Source organism: Stylophora pistillata, chromosome 12, assembly GCF_964205215.1.
Source record: "Stylophora pistillata chromosome 12, jaStyPist1.2, whole genome shotgun sequence".
Classification (NCBI taxonomy): Eukaryota; Metazoa; Cnidaria; class Anthozoa; order Scleractinia; family Pocilloporidae; genus Stylophora; species Stylophora pistillata.
This window is the reverse complement of record NC_142530.1, coordinates 10,605,001-10,623,908: the sequence shown is the minus strand read 5'-3', so window position 1 is coordinate 10,623,908 and position 18,908 is coordinate 10,605,001. Positions and strand designations below refer to the sequence as shown.

Below are 18,908 nucleotides of genomic sequence, written 5' to 3'. Positions count from 1 at the left end.
CTTACACGAGCGCGTAGAAGGGCACACAAGGAAATCATCTTCTATCTACAAACACTACCACCTCCAGCACAATAGTGAAATGCCTGAACGCTTGATCGAGCAATTCAACGTCATCACGAAATGTAACGGCAAATTTGACTGCCTTGTTAATGAAATGTTGTATATTCGCATGCGTAAGCCAACACTGAACGTGCAAACGGATTCCATCCGCGCCAAGGTGTTTGTTTAAGCCGTTAAGTCTAATTTATGCTATTCTTGTACCTTTCCTTATTTGCATGTTTTTAAACTAGTCTCTTGATAATGGAGTCACGATGACCCCGAAACGTCGAGTAATAAATCTTTCCTGGTTTTTTCTATTAGTAGATGTGAATTCAGTTTTATTCAATTTAAAATTTAAAAATCCAGCTATTGGAGAATTGAAACCATCACTGACTGTTATTTGTCTTTTGGATCGACTGTGAAATCTGAATGAGAACTTTGATGGACTTTGTTGGTGTGGTCTGAGGAAGCATTAGCATACCATAATACTTGTGAAGAGTTATTATGAGCTAATGAACCTCCAAACCATATTTTTTTTGTTGCTTCGTCTACATAATACTTTGTGGCTGGGCTGTTTGGTATTTTTGGTTGATGAATCATTAGTGGTGCATTGAAATATATAAAACCGTTATGAACTACACTATAAAATTTGTCCCAAACATCTTTAACTGGTAAGTCACTGTAATAACCGTAAACGACTACCCAAATATCTAAGTTCTGGTCATATACCTGACCTGATTTGTTTTTCATCACAACGTCAACCATCAAATAATTAGGTGTTGTGTCAGTCCATTTTGTCATATGAATGATACTTCTAACATGGTTTGAAAATCGATTATTCAGTTGTCTCGAGACTGTCTCAACAGAGCTTGTAGCACTTAAACTTAATGTATTGTGATCTATCTTATTTGATTTCCACCATAATTCAATGGCAACTGTATATTCTGATTTCACGGCACTGTACATGTTGATTCCAAACCGTGATGAATAATAACCTTTATTGGTGTCCAAATCGAGCTTGAATGGTTTTACACGATTATTAAATTCATGAAAGTCACCATTATCAGTAAGTTTTTGCCCAGAGATGTCATCTTCATCACTGAATTGGCCGGGATCATACATAATTAACCTGACATCATTACTCAGTTGACTGCTAACACCACGAGAAATGTGGTCATCAACATATTTTTTGGTTGAACAATCGTTGTCATCGGTTGGATCGTAAACATATTTGATTTGTTTGTTTCTTGCATTGAAATGAACTGGAGGTGGGACAGTTTGACTCTGTGTTGGTTTGATACTTGATATATCAATTTGTGAGAAACCATTGAGAGTTTTTGCAAAGTTTGATGAAGTGAAAATTTTGAAAGAGTAATATATTCTGGTAAACCAAGAGCTGGATTATACCTAAGATTGTTAGATGAAAGCAAATTCGAGTAAGATTTATTCACTTGTCATTATATATATCAATCAGTTTAAATTATATCTTTTTCAAGTAAATTTTTCATTTGATTATACAAATCAATCTTCTGTTCAACAGATTTTATGTCTGATTCATTAATAATCAAATTATCTCGCATTATTTCAAGCATTCCCAAAGTTTCATTTTTAAAATATTCTCTCACATTCCTTTTACACATACATTCTCTCAATAATTCAAGTTTTAACTCATTATCGAATATTCGTTCCTTAGTTGATTCACAATCTCTTCTCAAACGATCTAATTCTGTATTCAAAAATCGTAGGTCATTAGTTAAATCACTCATCAATCTTTCTTTGCTATCCATCACTCATATACTATAAGTAAAATATTTTTTTAAAATATTTTTTCTCACCACAATAAATGATATGACCAAAAATTTGGGCTGTTTCGATCTTTATAAGTTAAATTACCATTTTTATCTGTTATTTTCTACGCTCTGGCTCTGTATCTCTCTCTTATCTCTTGTAATCTTTATGAATTAAAAAATCTTCAGATCTTTTATCACCAAAATCTATCTTTTTTCCATTTTCAAGTGTTACACGATATTTGTTGTTCTTCTTATCACTATATTCTAGATCTTTCGCTTTCAATAAATACTTCGCTTTGGCTTTCAAACTCTTGAAAACTTTCCCTTCAACTAAATTACTCATATATATATGAATAATATAAAAAATGACATGTCAATAAAGATAAATAATAAAAATTTAAAATAAAGACAAAATATCAAAACATTAAAATAAAGACAAAATATCAAAATATTAAAAATAAAGATAAAATATCAAAATATTAAAATAAAGATAAAAGATCAAAATAAAGAGAAAATATCAAAATATCAAAATAAAAGTATCAACAATGTCCATAAGCAAAAGTTGTCATTCCATCATCTGAAATATATCTTTTATCATCAAAACAGCTTATTGACACTTTATTTATTTCATAACTACAGATTTGATGTTTATCACTTCTCATGGTTTTCATTTTACGGTGTATTTGCTCATTATTAAATAACACTTGCCTGTAATTTTCATGCTTCAGATCTTGTTCAATAACTTTCTTTTTAATTCCTTTAGCTGTACGTGAACTTTTATTGTCGTCTTAAGCGTAAATATACATTTTTGATCTTAAACCAACAAATTCAGTTATAGGAACTCCACATGTTTCATCTTTAAATTTACCAATCACTTTTTATTCACATCACTGTAAAATTTAGAGTCTTTAGAATAATCACTGCTGTCAAATATAAATCTATCCTTCCAAAAATCTTGGTAAACGTCTTCAGCTTTGATTTCATATGTTAATGAATCTGCGTCTGTGAATAATAATTTCGCTTTGTCACCATATTTACTTTTAATATATCTGTAATGAAATTTGTACATCAATGTTTTCGAAAGATCTAAAATACACATTCCAACATAAGCTGGCCTGTTTAAAGTTAATGTCTCTTTAATCTTATGCACTGCAACTAAATTTTCATTAAATGATTTACTTGATACAAAACTTGGTCTTGATACCCATTTAGTTCATTTTTTCTCATCTGTGACAAATTTTACATCAACACGATTTCTTAAATTGTCCATTGTCTTTCCGAATACAGAATTATTCATCAATTTGAAAAAGTCTTTCTCGAAAGCATTCTTAGCTTGAGTTCTCTTTTGTGCATTAAAATTAATATATTTTTTCAACCATGGTGACTGATTGAATTCAAGTGCTCTGTGAACCTTTTTTATTTTCATTCCAAGTTGTGTATATAAATTTAAATTTTGATGACGTAAAACGTTTTTCTCTTTGGGATACGATGAATATATGAAGTTCCTATATTTTGAAGTGCGGTTATAGATACATATGATGCACGATCCTCGCAGTAGAGAGCGCTATTTATGCAATAAATCAGACCTGAAAAAAATCAGGCCTGTACGGATCCCGTACAGGCCTGATTTTTTTCAGGTCTGATTTTCGCTATTGCATAAATAGCTCTCTCTACTGCGAGGATCGTGCATCATACGTATCTATAAACGCAGTTCAAAATAAAGGAACTTCATATATTCATCGTATCCGATTTATCATCACGGGTTTATTACGAATCAACTTAACGGCTTGCTCCCAGTTGGCTTGTTAGCTCAATTGGTAGAGCGCTGCACTAGCATCGCAGATCCCGTACAGGCCTGATTTTTTTCAGGTCTGATTTTCGCTATTGCATAAATAGCGCTCTCTACTGCGAGGATCGTGCATCATACGTATTTCTCTTTGTTCGACAGTGTGGGGATCAGTTTTGATACTAATCCTGTTGATATATTGAGTCTCTTGGCTATTTTTTTTACAATAATCTTCAATAAATCGTTCAAACAGTCATCGAAGAAGCTGTGTGAGGCGGTAGCTACAATGGCAAAGACTCTATGTACTCATTACATAGATCCTTCGACCATAGAGCCATTATTAGCGAGTTGCCTTATCCCTCTAGATAAGGGAGAGGGTGCTGTGAGGCCAATAGGAGTTGGAGAAGTGATCAGGAGAATATGCGGGAAATGCGTCATGAACATAGCCAAGAGGGACGTTGTTGAGGCAAGTGGCTCGTTACAATTGTGCGTGGGGCAGAAATCAGGGAGCGAGGCTGCAATACACGCCATGCATAGAATCTTCGAAGCAGATGATAACGACGCGGTCCTGCTGATGGATGCGTCTAATGCATTTAATGCCCTTAATAGGGCAGCGGCTTTACACAATATCCGCGTTCTTTGTCCTGTAATTGCAGTCTACGCCATAAACACCTATCGCCATTCAGCCCAGTTATTTATCACCGGTGGTAAAGAGATAACATCAGTCGAGGGAACAACTCAAGGCGACCCACTTGCTATGGCAATATATGCCCTCAGCACCCAGCCCTTGATAACAAGTCTACAGGCCATGTCAGATGCAAAGCAATGCTGGTTCGCAGATGATGCTTGTGGAGCTGGCACTCTCTCAGAAATCAAGCAATGGTGGGATGGTCTTAATACATTCGGTCCAGATATTGGCTACTTTCCAAACGGAAAAAAGTGCTGGATTATTGCAAAGCCAGAAAAGGAGGCACTTGTTAGAGAAGCCTTTAAAGATACAGCCATTAACTTGACAGTAGAAGGGCAGAAGCATCTTGGAGCTGTGATAGGCTCAAGAGATTATCTACAGGACTATGTCAACGAGAAAGTAACTAGCTGGGTCAATGAAGTTGTTCAGCTGACTGAATTTGCACAGATTCAACCGTAGGCCAGCTATGCCGCATACACGTTTGGTTTAAAGCATCGTTGGAAGTACTTCCTTAGGACTCTCCCTGATGTCCAAGATCTTCTAGAGCCACTTGAAGAGGCTATTTCCCAGGTCCTTATACCAGCAATCGTTGGGCGCAAGTGTAGCAAACTGGATAGAGACGTTCTAGCACTACCCGTGCACCTCGGCGGCCTGAGCTTGAGCAACCCATGTCACGAGGCGGCACGCGAACATGCCCCATCTATTCAGGTTACATCTTCTCTTGTCGAACATATCAAGGGTCAAACTCATCAACAACCCGACGAGTCCCTCATCGAGTCAGGGCGTCAGGCTGTCAAACATGGTAAAGCTGAAGAACTTTCAGAGATTGCAGATAATCTAAAACAAATCGTTTCACGGAAGACCAAGCGAACTCTAGAGCTAGCGCAAGAAAAAGGCTCCTCTGTATGGCTCACAGTTCTTCCCCTTCAAGAAAATGGTTTCAACCTCAGCAAGAGAGAGTTTCGCGATGCTGTTAAATTAAGCTATGATTGGCCGTTCGATGACATTCCATCAGTGTGTGCGTGTGGGGAAAACTTCGCAGTAGACCACGCAATGATTTGCAAACGAGGGGGCTTTGTTATCCAACGGCATAATGAGTTGAGAGACCTCGAGGCCGACCTTTTGAGTATAGTGTGTACCGATGTCGAGGTCGAGCCTGTTCTCCAAGACATCACTGAAGAACAACTCAGCAGAGGGTCTAATAGAGCACAAGACGCAAGACTGGACGTTCGGGCGCGTGGCTTCTGGGATCCCCAGAGCTCGGCATTCTTCGATGTGAGGGTTTGCCACCTTAATGCCGAGTCTTACAAGGACCGGGAACCGCAGCAGAGTTATCGCATCCCTGAAAAGGATAAGAAGCGGCTGTACTCAAGGAGAGTGTTGGATGTTGAGCATGGCTCGTTTACGCCGCTTGTATTTACAACTACGGGAGGGATGGGGATGGAATGCATAAGATACCACAGCCGATTGGCCAAGCTGATAGCCGCCAAGAAAGGGGAACGATACTCGCAAACAATTTCCTGGATCCGAGCAAAGACATCCTTTGCCCTCCTTCGGTCAGCCTTAGTTTGCCTTCGAGGATCGCGGGTGAAGCGCCGCGCTGCGTATGAGTATAATAATTGTGACGTTGAAATCGCAGCTGCCGAGGGAGCCATTGACATTGTTTAATGATCTTTAGCAGCCTTGTATATAGGGTTCTAGATCTGCCATTCACCTTTCTCTTTTCTGTATAGTTTTAGATATGCTTTTACTGATCAGATTATTAGACTTTGAATCTGTTCAGATAGCTCCTGTTGGTAGATATTGAGACATTTCCCATCCATATAAATTGTTCGCATTAAGATACATGATACATTTCGATTCATCGTTTTCATCATAATCTTTCATGTATTTATTATTCGCTTTAGAATAACGATTTGCAATATATTTCATTTCACCTCTCATTCCTTTTTCAATGAATTGATACATATCAATTTTAGTCATTAATTCAAGTTTAATATTTGTAATTTTTAACATTGCGTCCCAAGATAAGCCAGGACTTGTAAAATAATGGCATGGATCTAATTTACAATATTGAAGACAAGTTTTTCTGAAATTTTCAAAAACATCAGCCAACAACAATATATCAGACTTCAAGTACAGATCATGATATTCTCCCATTGATTTTAACTTAAAAGTTTCCCACACAGTTTGAGCATGTTTGTATTCATCATCAGAGATATGTTCATTGTTCAGTATGCTGTAAAATTCATCTTTGAAAGGTAATTTTGACTCATTTTAATTTTTCAAAACTATTCGTGTGATCATAAGGATATACACCTTTTTTAGTCATTAAATCAAATTGCTCATTCTTAAATTGCTCTAATGTGTATTTGAAAGCTTCTTTGGGAAGATTATTTACTAACTTATCAAGACTTGAGCTCATGAATTGAAAACTATCAATGAATTTAAGATGATTTCCAAGCATGAAAGCCATATATTTTTCTAAGTTATTTGGAATAGCATTTATATTCATTTGCCACTCTTCTCCTTTCTTATTTATATACTTATGATTTTTAACTATTTCCTCAATTTCTTGCATAATGAAATGTGAATCATATCCTCTAAGATTATGAGATATTACAGGTATTTTATCAGTTATTTGAAAATCAATATTACAATCTTGGTGTGCAGAACCTCTGTACGAACCAGTCATGTGACAATGATCTCTCACGCGAGTATCTTTTTCAGTGTATGTCTTTTCACAGATATGACATTTATCAGCATTTTTAAATTGCTCTTCATCTTCTTTTGTCATTTTTAATGGTTTTCCGAATTTCGATTTGATGACACTCTGCAATATTTTACTTCTTCAAGCATTTTTTCCATGAATTTATAAACAGCTTTTTCACCACGATATATTTGAATTGGTTTTGTATATTTATCATCATAACAACAAACGACTTTATAACCATATCCACAATCAGTATGTTTTGGATAAGCTTAAGTGAATGATTTTTTATCAAAAGGCTGGCATCCATGAATGTTCTCTGTGATAGCTTCAAAATCAGCATAAATAACAAATGGAACTGGTAATTTTTTATTATGATTTTTGAATTCTTAAATATTATTTTCAATTGTTGGCATTTTAACAGCTTGAGCTCCGTTTATAACAAGACAATTGTCTTTATGATTATCTAAAACTCTTTCAGAACTGAAACATCGAAAACAATAATAACAAAAATACTTTCTACCATTATGTTTTGTTATATCATGCGTAAATCTGTTGAAATCTTTTATTAAAACATAGTGTGAATTGTGTTCATTTGTTATCAATAACAGATTCAAATGATCTTCATTTCTTTCATTACTAACATAAAGTGGATATCTTTGTTGATTATCATATCCAAATACATTCACATTTATGTTATTTTGCCTTTCTATTTTATTTATTTGACTAAGTTTGACTAGAAATTCAATTCCTGAATAATTTAATTGCTCAACAAACTTTTTATCAACTTTTTTAATTCTCTGAGGACACTTTTCTTGTGGATTCAAATGTCGAATATGACACCAACGAAAACATTCATTATCCTTGAATAAAGGCTGATAGTTTCGAAAGAAACTGTTTAGGGCTGCGTCGGTGGAAGTAACGAAATAATTTGGATATATCAACAAAGTTGAAATGGTAAATTAGACACCGTAACGATTACAAGAGCTGACGTTTCGAGCGTTAGCCCTTCGTCGGAGCGAATAGAGGAATAGCCCTTATCGCATTTACGCCCACTGTACGTGAGCTCAGCGGACTTTGAAGTTTCAAAACGAGGCTATCGGGTCACACAGGTAAAACTTTCAAGTAAAATCGAAGCAAACGGCTACGTTTGGAGGCATTTTATTCATTTTCTTAAGGATACAGCATGTTCTCGTCATGGGTAGACATTGTATTGCGTACAGGTGCAACAGTCTTTTCAGTGAATCGGCAACTGACGAGATCCACGTGATTAGAATCGAAACCGCGGTATTGCCAAACACGTTCAACTATCAAACTAGAGGCGAACAAAACGCAATTAAAAAACCTCTCAAATAAAGAACCTACAAACGACCAGATTAATTTACTGGCAGAAGGGCTTAAATTCATTCCAACACCCGCTACAAAACAAAAACAGATCAGACAACAACAATTGTGTGACTTTGATCAGTTCGCAAGGAGAATGCGTCTGATTTACATATTCCGAGGGGAGGACAAAAAAACCCCTCCCTGCCACGTCAAATCTACATGGATACCACCAATACAAAAATCAGTAGCCCTTGAAAGCTATTTAGAAGAGGTTAAAAGTGACCTTTCAAAAATAGAAATAAACAAAGCCAAAAGATAATTTGCTTCAGGCCGAACGCAAGGTGCTGAGGGCCTTGAAACGTGACTCTGAGACTAGGTTTACACTAGAGGAGAGTTTTCCGGATTCGTAAATGTTTCTGGATTCATCAATTTTGTAGTATTCGGATTCGTAGGCGTTTACACTGAAAGGATATTCGGATTCCTGACCGTTTACACACAACGACAACTCCGGGAACATTCGAAATGGAATGGTTACCAAGCCCAGTGTTGTTTCGTCGTTCGATCGACAAAGTGAAAATGCCTCCCCCAAAAATGGCTAGAGTAGATCCAGATGCCACTGAGGCAAATTTGAGTTGGACAGATGCCAAGCAGTCTACGTCGTCGGCGATTAAGTGTGGCTGACGTTAAACTACCTTGCAATAATAATTTGCGTTTCTTCAGAAATACTGCGGTACACATGATAACATTTATCGCCTGAACCTGCAACAAGATTAGGCAACCGGAGACCGCCAGCAATGTTAGCACTAGATCCATTTTGGTTTCACCGCAAACTCAAAAGATTGCAGGTGGAAATAATATCCGGATTCGAGAAAAAAAAGCGGTTACACGACAAAACTTTCCGGATTCAAAAGTTATCGGATTCAAAGTTCCCACTTTAAATTCCGGATTCAAAATCTCCGGAGACACGACCAAACCGGGAAGTTTTTATTTCGGATTCGTCCACTTTCGTGTAAACGGCAGAATGAATCCGGCACTAAAACGTTTCGGATTCATCACGAATCCGGAACAATTTCCTCTAGTGTAAACCTAGTCTGGGGTTAAACCTCAAAAAGGCCGACAAAGGAACAACAACCGTAGTCATGAACAAACGCGACAAAATTTTGCCGCTCCTTTCCGAAATGAGAGCCATTCTTTCAATCTTCCTCTCGTGAAGCCAGGACAATTACCACGAAGAATTTTAACTTTTTCCTCGGCAGAAAAAAAAAAGGAGATTCCAGAGTTACATGGTCAGACATAGAGTGTTTCTCGAGAAACGTTGACCCGATAGCCTCGTCCTGAAACTGTAATTCCGCGGACCCTTTGCATTGCAGACACAAATGTGATAAGGACTATTGTGGGTTGTGTGTGCTTTTAAAGGCAGAAAGTGCAAGTTATGCAATAGATTACATTGGCGGAGGTGCACGTGAAGTGATCGGGGATCTCAATGGATCGTTTAGGTCCCGATATTTTATCAGTGTTGTGAATGAAAGGACACGTTTTGCATCGTGCACAAGCGCATTTAAAAGTGCCTGGTTGGTCATTAGTCTGAAATGAACTTCTGACCAAAAAATTGCTTATGTTTTTGTCGCGTTTGAATGAAATGAGCGGAGGCTGCGAAAAGATAGTGCTTGTCTCTGGATCGTTTTGAAGTAATTTAAAATTTTTAAGAATGATGGATTTAACTGAGTGGTTGTGAGGGTGAAACGTGAGAGTGAATGGAATGCGGTCCGAATCTTCCTTATGCGACGTTTGTAGTGCTGAATGTCGATCAATAAGTTTGGCACGGTGGTAACCCGCTTGAACGACAGAAACAGGTTAACCACGTTTATCGAAAAAATGGCACATTGACTCTGATTTGTGGTGGAAATCAGAGTCATCACTACATAAACGACGAAGTCTTAGAAACTGAGAAAAAGGAATGGAATTCTTAATGTGAGATGGATGCGAAGACGAATATAACAAGTAATAATGCGAGTCTGTAGGTTTGTAATACACACTAGTGCACAAACCGTTACCTTCAATTGAAACTTTGATGTCTAAAAAGGATAAAGAATTGTCAGAAATTTCCCTGGAATATTTCAGAGCCGGGTGAAAAGAATTGACTGCGGTTATGAATTGAGTGAGCTTCTCTCTGGTAGAGGAGGTAGCGCCGATACAGTCGTCGATGTAGCGACCGTAGAGTTCAGGTTTGGACCCGTTGTATTGGTTCAAAAATTGATGTTCGACAAAAGCTACAAAACGATTGGCATAGCTAGGTCCCATTTTGGTGCCCATGGCTACACCATTGGTTTGTTTGAAGAAGTTGTTTCCGAATGAAAAACGATTGAGTGTGAGCACTAGTTCGGCTAAGCGTAGTAGAGCACTTCACGTGCACCTCCGCCAATGTAATCTAGTGCATAACTTGCACTTATTGCAAAAAGATATACATCGGCGAAACAGGCAGAAGACTAGGTGACCGATTCCGAGAACACCTTCGAGACGTGGAAAGGAATGACAAGGACACATCGAAACCAGTCGCTAGACATTTTAATTTACCTAATCACTCTAAGCAACATATGGCAATCTGCGGTCTTTCCTTACACTTAGGTAGCACGGAAAGCCGTAAAAATCTTGAACAAAAGCTCATCTTTCAAACCGGCAGTCTAAATCCCACAGGGATGAACGAACGCTTTTCCTTCCACTAAGATATTCTTGTTTTTCTCGTTGTCATGTTCCCACCAATAACGTAGCTCCATCTTCTGCCTTTAAAAGCACACACAACCCACAATTCCTCTATTCGCTCCGACGAAGGGCTAACGCTCAAAACTTCAGCTTTTGTAATCGTTACGTTGGCCAATTTACCATTTCAACTTTGTTGATATATCCAAATTATTTCGTTACTCCCACCGACGCAGCCCCAAACAGTTTCTTTCGAAACTATCAGCCTTTATTCTCTTGAAAAGGAGTTCGTTTTTGAGGCGAAACGCCCTATTCGACTTGTAGTTAAAGATAATATTGCCATCCGTTTTATATGGACCGGTCGTTTGGGGCAGCTGTCCAAATACAGACCTTCTACAATCTTTGGAAATACTTCACCGAAGGACAGCCAGAATAATATATAACTTACCTCGCGATATGCCTACTGACGAAGTATACTGACACTCGAATTGGAACACTTTAACCTTTTATTATAAACTGCGATTAATTGAACTATTTCAAGCGTGTTCATAGGTGAGGTACCTGCAGCTCTTTCATACTTTACAAATAAACCTTGCACTGCGTACAACTTTAGAAGGAGTAATAACATAATCGTCCTGCGTTTTAACCCGCAGTTTCTTAATTAAAACCTCTATTAGCTATAGAGGCGCTATACTTTGGAACGCTGTCTCGTCTCATTTTACGGGCCAGTTTACTGATTTTTATCGTAAGTGAAGAAGGACTTTTATTTTAAGGAACTTGATTTTAGCGCACAGTCGGTCAAGTCGCTGCCCAGGCACTACCGAGATTTTAAATGCTTTTAAATATTTTAAAAAATTGAGTTTCCAGATGGGATTTGAACCCACGACCCTCCGTGATCTAGTCGGATGCTCTAACCACTGAGCTACAGGAGACTCTATGGTGAGCAAGGGTCAATTAGTGGGTATTGACTGGAACCGCATCACGCGGCTACACAGCCAAACATCAGCTAGCGCATAGAAGCTCACTAACAGCATCACGCTGTCACATTAAAGCATCACATGCATTAAAGCATCACATGCAGCCAACCAGCCTCCAAAGTCGTCAAGATGTGGGAATGCTTAAGGATACTGGTCTCCTGAACGATCCACCAAGAGTTGGATTTAACACAAGAGGTGATGCCCTTTGCCTGTATGGGGATACAGCCTACCCCCTTCGTCCCAATTTAATGAGACCCTACTGCCAGGGGATGTCCCTGTTCTCACCCCTGAGATGGAGGCTTTCAACTCGGCTATGAGTTCAGTAAGAGTTTGTGTAGAGAGGATGTTCAATGACGTTTCAAATTATTTCAAGTTCATTTACTTTAAAAAGAACTTTTAAAAAGACAGGAATGAGTACTGTTGGAAAGCAATATATAGGCTGTGCTGTTTTAAGAAATATATTAGCTTTTCTCTATGGCAACACAACTTTAGACCACTTCCAATTAGAGCCACCAACTGTTCAAGATTATTTGGCATAGTTTTACTTTCTTAGGGATGGCTCATTTAGAATCAAGGCGTGGGTATGTTTGCAAGAATTTTCATTTTAGTGGTCAAGATCTACATAATTTTCATTTTTTTACACATGGTGGAGTTCTGAAACAGTTTAATGACTCAAAGAAACAAAGTAATTAAGTACAAAACGATACTTTGTGTATCATAGCATTAAACTGGAAAACACGTTACTCTTTAGAAACTTTCTGCAATAAAGCAAGTATTAAATTTGAGTCTGTAGTATTTGCTGTTGTTGCAGAATGAACTGCTGTTGCTGTTGTAGTGCTTGCTGCTGTAAGTGCTGCTGTTACTGAAGCATTTGAGCCTCAAACTGCTCTTGTCGTTTCTGTTGTGAGGCCAATTCTTGCTGGCGAAGAGATATTTCTTCCTTTTATACTTCTGCATCAGCTTGACATTTGGCTTCAAGGCACTGCAGAGCATTACAACCAGATCTTCTTTTCCTCCTTTTCGGTTTCTCACTGGCACACTCTTCTTCATCACAATCAGTGTTACCTTTAGATTTTCCCCATGTTTTCATCACTACATCTCTAACTGACATAGCCTTTTTGCACTCACTCTTCTGCTGTTCACTTTCTTTCGCTGAAATTGAAATCAAATCGATTTTTGCTGATTTCATTTTTTCCTCAATTTCTTGTAAAATGATTTCTGCTTCAGACAAGGGCTCGGGATTTGTTTCTGACTCCGCTTCCTCTTTTCTCATTTTGTCTTGTAATCACCAAGCAGTTTGTTGAATCTGTCTCGGGCACTTCTTTGGTCTCTAGGCATAACTTTGAACCCATCATACTGATTTACAGCTCCTGAAACTTCAGACCAGGCTAGACCGGATTCTTTAGATCCAGCCTTGAACTGGTATGGCTCAACAAAGCGAACTTCTCTCAACAGATTTTTGGGTTTTAATATTGTCCAACGGAAAGTTCCACTGTACATAAGAAAATAAAAAACTCATGATCAAGTATGCTTGATTTTTAATATTTACTAACCAGCTGTATAACTTCTAGCAGTAGATTAAGTGCCACCTTCATGGCAAGGAAAGGTGTCGGCTTTATGGAACCTTGACTATTTTTAGTATGAGTTCAAGCAAAAAAAGCAAAATTGAAGGATCACGGCATAGCCAGGACGGTTGAATAAGTAACCTTAAACGTAACGTAAATTTATAAGCTTAATGAATGAAAAAACATAGTGTAAACACTGGCTGATAAATCAAGCAATTAACAATAAGCATGTAAAACTCACTTGTTACGGAAATCTTTTATGCTCTCTTTTGAAAGCTCTCTAAAAGAACAACATCAAAAATAAATGTCAAATTTTGGATGATTCAAAAGGAAAGAATAGTGAGTTGAGCAGCTGTAATACTGCTTTACTATTCAGTATGTTGCGAGAGATTTTTTAGGCCAGAAAAAGTAGAATTTTGTGTCGTTAGAAGATATCACTAAGCATTTTTTTTAATATGATCATAAGGCAAATCGTAATTCGGTTATCTGTTAAATCTTAAAATGATAAGCATCATATAAGTAAGTACTTAAGCTTACTTGTCACTAGAATTCGCTGGCATTTATGAAAGGATCAACAAGCTGAAAGAAAAGCGAACAGAACTTTCAAAACACTGTACCAGAATGATTTTTCCACACAAAAAAAGAATTTCATACGAACGAAATTGCTCTCCACATGTTAAAAGAGATTCCTAGGGAGCGTATGGCAGCAAGTGGTGCATCTGAGTGGCAAGAGTTTCTTCTCTGATAGGGCTAGCCTTGGTTGTCAGCCTGATTTCATGAAAGGTAAAATTACATAACACGATGACACTACTTGCATTGAATTTAATAAAACAGCCAAAGAAGTAATTTTACCTCATCCCAATCAACAACTTCAAGGATAAGGCCTGTCTCCAGCCGGTCCATTACTCTTAGCATTAAGTGAAGTTCATCAATTACAATATTTTCTAGGGGTATTTTAAATAAAGATTGGTGATGGCATCCTGCTTGCTTGTGCCAGTTTGGACCCAACTTTCTTTTCATGTTTTCTGCCCGATAGTAGGCATATAGAACATCCATGTTGCACCTTAAAATGAGAAATAGAGAACATCAATATTGTCAAACATGCTTCTAAAAATAAAAAAAAAGCATAATTTGGAAAGTACCTGTCTTTTTTGTGGATTAGGCACCAAATGCATTAATTATTTGAAATAACCCCTTTTATTCTCATTGCTAGAAGCAGAAAATGTTGAAAATAAGAGGGAAAAAAGTTTATATGATTATAAATAACAAACTTACATGTGGTTACTTGTTTATAGTCAGATACACTGTACTTACTTTGTAATCACCACCAAGGTATAACTGTAATTTTACTTTTCTCCCTTTCACCAAGATGAATCTATCATCAATTATTTTATCAACTGTCTGTGTGATATTTGCCAGACCAGTTCTCAGGTTGTTAAAGTCCTCAGATGTTTTTAGTACAGCAATGGTGTGGTTGCCTGTTGTGACAAAATAATAAACAGTTAGGCTTTCAGTTGCATGGATTCAATATAATAAACAATCAAGGCACTGTACCTGCACTAGAGAGAAAATGTTGACCTTCATCTAAGATAGAAACGGAACAAGTGAAGAGGGAGCTGGAGTGAGACATTCTAGCTCCATCGCCTAATATTTTTACTTTCACTGTTGGACTGTCTTGGTGGTTGAATTCCTTCAGCTGCCCGAAAATGGAACACATCAATATATTTGATAATATTTAGTTATTGAGATTACTCGCTCATAATTTGTTTTTGTGACAAATAAAGAAAACTATTCCTAATTATCACACTAATGAACACAAAAATCTCTCATAGCTTTACTTACATTGTCGCGACTATAACTACATTGTTTTTTTAGTTCAATTTGTACGCTTTACTTACCTATGATTGACACCATGTGATAATGACGTAATTCGAAAACCTCGTGTTGTTGTTTTTTTTGGCTTTGGTTTTAGTCGCCATTTTTGTTTAATGTAAAGATTCGTTTGGAATCAAAATACAGTTCTCAAACATCAAAGAGTGTTTGGTGAGTGGTACGATCACTTTAGGTGACATACATGATCTTCAATTTTTTGCGCCAGTAGATCTTCAAGCTGCAACTCGGCTCCTGGCTGATTCCCTGGTGTTTTCCGGATGTTACATTCAGAGTCTAAAATTGCCTGACATCCCTCCACCGGGTAAGTTCTGGGAAGTGACCCATCTTGCTGGGTCAGCTCATGGTAGGCCTCCCATGAAATAGAAAACCTATCCATGATGAACAGGATTGCTTTAATTTTTTCTTTCTGGTCTGAAGGAAGCTTGTTGTATGCCTCCCTCTTCTTCTCTATAGGAAAATAGCAATGATTTATTTTGTAGCACCGACTCTATGGAACTCTCTTCCAAACAACATAGGAGTGAGCGGCTCGCTATCACATTTTAAGACCTGTATAAAGACATACCTTTTTAACAAATTTTATAATTAGACTACTCCTTACTGAGCTATTTAATTATATAAGTAGCAAGTTAGGCCGCTAGATAGTTAGCTAGTAAATTAGTTGATTAGTTGGTGAGCTAGTTAATTGGCTAGGAAATTAGTTAATTCAATATTAGTTTAAAGTTTTTACTCTCATTATTACAGACAACCTTATTAGCTAGTTTCTTTTACTCATGTTTTAGAGATTTTTATGGTTTTTATAATCTTATCAGTCCGATTTATAAAATTACTGTACAGCGCTATTGGATAGTGATAGAAATAGCGCTATATAAATACCGTACTATTATTATTTATTATTATTTATTACAAATTCACTCCACAAGAATACACAAACAATTAGTATTAATTACGATTAAGGTTCATAAAAACCATAAAAGGAAAAATTGTGGAGAAGGTGACAACCAAAAGCGCTGACGCACCATACAAGGGATACCCCCTCTAATTAAAAAAAATTTAATATAGCAAAACTATATAAAAATATAAAAATAGATGCCCTAATCATCCTTATCCTTATCCTTAATAAAACTTAAAACATTCTTTTTAAAAGTTTTAATACTATCCGACTCTCTAATGTGATTAGGTAAGCTATTCCATTCACCAACGATACGGTTAAAAAAACTATATTTGAGACCGTTCGTTCTGCTAAAAAATTTGGGACAAGGTCCTGTGTGTCATTTTTCCTCAAATTATAAGCCATGCTTCTGTCCTTACAAAATATGAGCTTATTGGAAATGTCTATGTCATAATGGCCATTAATTACATTGAACAAAAACGTAACATCCCTAATGAACCTCCTATTAGATAATGGCAACAACTTCAATTTAGATAGCCTAGTACCATAATCATCACCAGACCTAGTGATCCATCTAGTAGCTCTTCGCTGAACAGCCTCCAATTTGTCAATGTTACGTTTAGTATAAGGGTTCCAAGTTTCACATGAATATTCCAATAAGGGTCTCACAAGACTACAATAAAGTGTTCTCATGGTTTCAACATCATTTAAGTCCTTACGATTCCTCTTTACCAAACCTAAAACCCTATTGGCCTTAGCAGTTATTCTATCGATATGCTTGTTCCATGAGAGACCACTAGCAGTAAACAATCCTAAATCTTTATAAACATTAACACATTCCAAGGATTGACCCTCAATGTTATACTCCCCAACTAAGGGTGCCTTTTCCTGGTTATTCGCATGATCTTACATTTCTTAGTATTAATTGTCATCTTGTTCATCTCACACCAATCTGATATTTTATCTATCAGTGTCACTTTGAAAAGAGGACAGATCTTTTTGAGTATTAATAACCCTATACATTTTGCTGAAAATATGATGATAATATGTTAGCATTTTCAAAACAAAGTAACTGGAATAAGGTATTATCATCATCCTAGTAGAGAGTACATGTAAGATTGTGGTAGTGATTGGCCAAAACTACCCTATCGGTAATCCTTTACAGAAAAGTAAATAGCTTTCTTACCTTTGCAAATGTCTCCTTCTAGTGTTTGTTGAGGGCTTGGTGTGTTGACCTGAGCCGCTTCACTAACTGGCGGTACGTTTTGTTTTCTAGTTGCTTAATGATGAATAAAGAATTTTAAAATTTTTTTTTTACCTTTGGGAGTTTTCAAGTTTATCTGGTGGCAGAATCCTGTCTTGTCTCGAAGCATCAATGACTCGGCCATTAATCCGTATGTTTCTCCGAACCAAAGAGCGTCTTGAGATTTTTTTCTGTCCGAGAAAAGCGAAATTAGCTCTGAACATTTAAACGATTTTAAACGTTACGTTCAATTTCACCAACAAGTCCACATATTATTACCTAAGCAACCAAATTGTCTACGTTGGTAACAAGAGGGGATTAAAAGCCGACTTGCTGTATCTCAGTTAAATGTCTGTTCTGCTGTTTATTTCCGACTTCTGTAAAGTGTTTCCCATTGTGTGCAAGTCTCTGACTCTCTGATTTGTTTAACTCGGCGGACTTTTCTTCAACTGTGGTCCGAAGGTCTTTGTTTTCTTCTGTCACCCTTGCCAATACATCTCTGGGTGATAGCGCGATCTCCTCTGGGTTGATCGCGATTTTCACCCACGTCTCGGCTCGTAATTTTTGTCTCTGTTTGCCGCTTATAATGGAGTTAATTTTTGCTTGAATCGTCTTACATTTTCGCCACTTCAATGCTCATGAATAATTAATGATGTCCAGGCATTCTGCGCGATGGTAGGAAAATTTATCACTTACCATATGCGAATAAAATTGCGTGCAAATTGACAGCATGTATACAGCGAATAAAACGAATCAACAAGCTGAAAGAAAACCAAACAACTTTTAAGACACGGCCCTACACCACTGTACCAGAATGTTTTTTCCACACAAAGAAAGCAATTCATCTGAACGAAATTAGTCTCAACAGTAGGAAAATTTATTATTTACCATATGCGAATAAAATTGCGTGCAAATTGGCTGCATGTATACAGCGAAAAAAAAACCAATCAACAAGCTGAAACAAAACCAAACAGAACTTTCAAGACACGGCACTACACCACTGTACCAGAATGTTTTTTCCACATAAAAAATGGAATTCACCTGAAAGAAATAAGTCTAACAGGAAGAAAATCTATGGCTAACCAATTGTGCGTCCAACGCGATCGCAGGAGGATTCAGTCCGTTTGTAGCCGAGTGGCAGGATGCTCGCTTGGAGTGAGTCGAATACTCTACGAGGCAGCCAATAAAACTCCCTCCATTTCCAAGCAGCTTCACTGGTTATTTGAATAACATATAGTGGATTGCTTTCTTCAAGAAAAGGCGGAACTACATGTAGAAACAGGGTCGATCGGGGGTTCTATGAGT

The 18,908-nt window shown here is 37.2% G+C and overlaps 3 pseudogenes; 1 reads left to right on the top strand and 2 right to left on the bottom strand.

Moving 5' to 3' along the window:
- Positions 1 to 3,886: 3,886 nt before the first annotated feature.
- Positions 3,887 to 6,022, top strand: LOC148718776 (uncharacterized; annotated as a pseudogene).
- Positions 6,023 to 12,788: 6,766 nt separating this feature from the next.
- Positions 12,789 to 14,138, bottom strand: LOC148718775 (uncharacterized; annotated as a pseudogene).
- Positions 14,139 to 14,400: 262 nt separating this feature from the next.
- On the bottom strand, positions 14,401 to 15,847 carry LOC148718774 (uncharacterized; annotated as a pseudogene).
- Positions 15,848 to 18,908: the final 3,061 nt, after the last annotated feature.